The sequence below is a fragment of the Pelophylax lessonae genome (genome assembly GCF_965119305.1).
Source record: "Pelophylax lessonae genome assembly, chromosome: 4".
Classification (NCBI taxonomy): domain Eukaryota; kingdom Metazoa; phylum Chordata; class Amphibia; order Anura; family Ranidae; genus Pelophylax; species Pelophylax lessonae.
The window spans coordinates 64133858-64138164 of NC_138771.1; positions in this window are offsets into that span (position 1 = coordinate 64133858).

Here is a 4307-nt window from a genome sequence, read left to right on the forward strand (position 1 = left end):
TCATACGTCATTTACATTTATTTCCGTCTACATGCTGAGTTTATCTTATTCCATTTATTTCAGATGCCTCTCCATCAAGCCGATTGAAATAAAAGAAACTCTCAAGCTCTATTTGCTTTCCCTGTTATCTTTGATGTCTTCACCTGTATCTACACAGCCTGTTCCATTCATAATCATTTCACCGGATGCTTGAGGACTAATTTTGACCTATTCTCTGCTAGAAACACATACAACCACCTGATAGATCTGGATCTGAGAGCAGAAATTATACTGCAATTGAAAGTGTAAAGGTACCCATATTCGATGGTCAATTTTAGCATGTATGGACCCCTCATATCACTCCAGACATTCCCAGCTAAATATTCACAAGCTGGTTATTTAGAGTATGCATGGACAAAAGAGACATACAGTATCTCGCAAAAGTGAGTACAAAAGATATATTAATAAAAGATATATTAAAATATTTTCAATTTTTACAAGTATCTCACTTTTGTGAGATACTGTACATGTCAATGCATGTATCTTAAACATCCTTCCTTTTATGTATGTTGCCAGTTTTAAAGTGAAAACAAGAATTATAGGAGTACTATCTATTAGATATAAGCTATTATTAAATTAATAAAGATATTAATTTAAGAAAAATGTAGGTCCCCTTGGATTCCTTATCACCCCTAAAACAAGAAATCTGCTAATCATTATTTGCTTTTAAACTTAGCACATAATGTTGCAGGGTGGGTGCATACTTAGGGTTGGGAACCTTGTAGTAAAGAGTAGGCTGTGTAAGTGCCTAGAGGTATGCAGAGCAGTGAGTGGGGCATACCATGGATAGTGAGGAAGTGCCAACCCTGTCAGTGTAGGATATCTTAAAAAGAGGGCTTTGTATAAATAGTCTGGCAGGAATAAGTCTGGGGAGTTAGTCATGAAAAAAGTGCAAGAACCAAGACATGGAAAGATTTAATCTTCAAGTCTCTAGCTTCTAGTTGTTTCTCCTTAGAAGGAAAGGAAGGGAAGGAGAGGTTCAGAACTAATGGAACTACTACTACCAATCCCTTGTGCCTGAGATGTAGGCAAAACCCAAAAGATATGGGCTGCTCCTTGACTTGGCTCTCATCTCTGCTGTTCTGTATCTGTTTGTAGCTAAGGAATTTGCTTCACCATTGGCTTGACTGAAAGGATACATAATTGGAAATTAACTGTTTTAGTAAAGAGTTAAAAGGCTTTTGTTGTGTGTACTTTTCCTTCTCCTAACACCAAGATGGGAACTAATAGGTGCTGAGTGAGCATGGTTTTGGGGTCCACTGCTGTAAGGCTTGATAAAGGTATTGAATGGGCTATTTGGTGGTGCTGGTTAAGCCAGGCCAGGAGGCCTACCCAGGGTTCTTTGGTACTGGCACTCAGGGGAGGATCCTGTGTGCAAAGCACATCAGTGAGTCTAAGGAGACCAACCTATGCCAGGCAGGATTGGGTTAAAGGTGCTCCTCTCAACACACGGCTGTGAACATGGTTAGAACACGACACAACATAACCAATAATTTACCAATACAGAAGCTCAGGGAGAAAGGTCAATAATACAGGAAGGGGAGTCCAGAGAAGGGCAACTAAACTGATTAGGGGGTTGGAGGACCTTAACTATGAAGAGCGGCTGCAATCGCTCGATTTATTTTCCCTGGAGAAGAGACGTCTGAGAGGGGACATGATAGCAATGTATAAATATCTTAATGGGGATCTCAGCTTAGAAAAAAAGCTGTTCATTCGAAGGAATTGCATGAGGACTCGAGGACATACAATGCGATTAGAGGAGAAGCGTTTTAACCTCAGGCAATGAGGAGGGTTCTTTACTGTTAGGGCTACAAGATTGTGGAATTGTCTACCACAAGAGGTGGTTTCTGCGGGTAGTATGGAGACTTTCAAAAGACTCTTAGACTTACATCTCAAGGATCAGGACATTAAGGGCTATGTGAGATGATTACAGCCACACACACCTACACAGGTTGAACTGGATGGACTATTGTCTTTATTCAACCTCACCTACTATGTAACTATGAAACTTCTGGACCTCAGGACCCTGAACTGCTTTGTGGGGTACAGAAATTCAGAATGGAGTCCATTCACACGGTGGTGACATCCCTACATCAGGGGGACATCGAGGATGTTTACCTGCACATTCCAATATGTGCCCGACACCAGCTTTAAACTCAGTTTTGCTGTGGGAGAGGAGCAATACCAGTTTGTGGCATTACCCTTTGGTCTCCCCCCTGCTCCTCGGGTCTTCACAAAAGTGTTGGCGATGCTATGTCAGTGGGGAATTTCAGTCCTGGGTTACCTGGACGACCTCCTCCACGAGCAGAGTCTTCTGCTGCCCTGATGAATGACATGGAGTTTACTATACAGACCATGACAGAGTTCGGTTGGTTTCTAAAATATCATGAGTCTGCTCTGATTCCATCCAGGAAATTGGATTATGCGGGTCTGGCTCTGGTTTAATCCTTCCTCTGAACAAGTTTCAGAAGTTGCATGCTGCGATTCACCTACTGCTGTCCAGCAGGTGGTCCTCCCTCTGGACTTGCATGCAGGTGCTTGGCCTGATGGTATCTACCTTTGAGGCGGTTCCATTTGCACAGTTCCATATGAGGTCCCTTCACAGGGGGATCCTGGTAAAATGGGACAAATATCCAAGGTCTCTGGACAACTAGATTCGGCCGAGTCGGGAAACCAGGGGTCTCTGGTCTGGTGGCTTTGCTTCCTGGCTCTTCGGCAGTGCGAATCCTTCTCCCTTTGTATTGGACAGTGATCAATACAGATGCCAGTCTGTCTGGGTGGGGAGATGTCCTGGGTCTGAGCTTAGGGTTGTTGGACGCTGGAAGAGTCCAGACTGCCGATCAATGTCTTAGGACTTCGGGCGATCAGGCTGTGCTTGGATCACTGGACGGATCTCCTCCGGGGGTTTCCGTTGCAGATCCAGTCGGACAATACCAAGGCAGTGGATTATGTCAATCACCAGGATGGAACAAAGAGTGTGTTGGCAGCCCTGGGAGTAGCTAGCATTCTCTGGTGCAGAACGTTGCATTCCAGCCCTCTCTGCAAATTCCCAAACATTCCACATTACAGGAGTGGAAAACTGGCAGGCGGACTATCCCAGTCGGCAGGCATTGGAGCAAGGGGAGTGGTCTCTTCATCCAGACATGTTTCATCAGATATGTCTCCCATGGGGCACCCCCTAGGTGGATCAGTTGGTGTCCGGGCTCAACAAAAAGCTACTGAGGTTTGTGGCTAGGTCATGGGATTCTCTGGTGGATGCCACAGATGCTCTGGTGGCCCCAGGGGGCCAGTGTCATCTGATTTGCGTCTTTCCTCCTCTCCAGTGGAAAGCGTACATTTCATGGTATGAGTCTGTTGGAGTTCACTCTCGTTCCTTTTCGGTGGGTCAGAATTTGACCTTTCTTCAACGAGATGTTGAGCAGAAATTGGCATTAAGTACTATCAAGGGTCCGGTGTCGGCCTTGGTGGTCTTCTTTCAGCAACTCCTGGCCACGCACTCCCTGATATGTACCTTTATTCTAGGGGTTCAACATCTGACTCCACTGGTGCAGTTTCTTCTATTGCCTTGGGATCTGAACTTGTTTTCAGTTCCCCAGAAGTCCCCCTTTGAAAATATTCGAGAGATTCCCCTGCTCACGTTGTCCCAGAAGGTGGCCTTTTAGGTGGCTATCACCTCTGCTCATAAGGTGTCAGAGCTGGCGACGTTATCTTGTCGTACCCCCTATTTGGTGGTCCACAAAGATGGGTCATTCTTCGCCCATGCCCGCCATTTCTTCCTAAGGTAGTCTCTGATTACCATTTGGATGAAGACATTGTTTTTTTCCCTCCCTGTGTCCCAGGCCTAAACATTCTAAGGAATTTTCTTTGCATGCCTTGGATGTGGTGTGGGCGATTCAGGTGTATTTGGCAGCCACAGAGTCTTTTCGGAGGTCAGACTCACTGTTTGTGATCACAGACGAGCCAAGAAAAGAGCTGTCCGCTTCTTCTGCAACCATTTCCAAATGGATCGGACAGACGGTGACTCAGGCCTATTCTATCAAGGGTCAGGTTCCTCCTTTCTCTGTAACGGCACACTCTACTTGGTCGCTTAGTGCTTCTTGGGCCTTCCGCCATCAGGCACAAGTGGCGTAGGTTTGCAAGGCGGCCACATGGTCGTCAGTGCACACTTTCACTACATTCTACAAAGTGGATGTGTTGGCATCTGCGGATGCTTCTTTTTGCCGCAAAGTTTTGCAGGCTGCTGTTTAGAGGGTCTGTTCCCTCTTTGG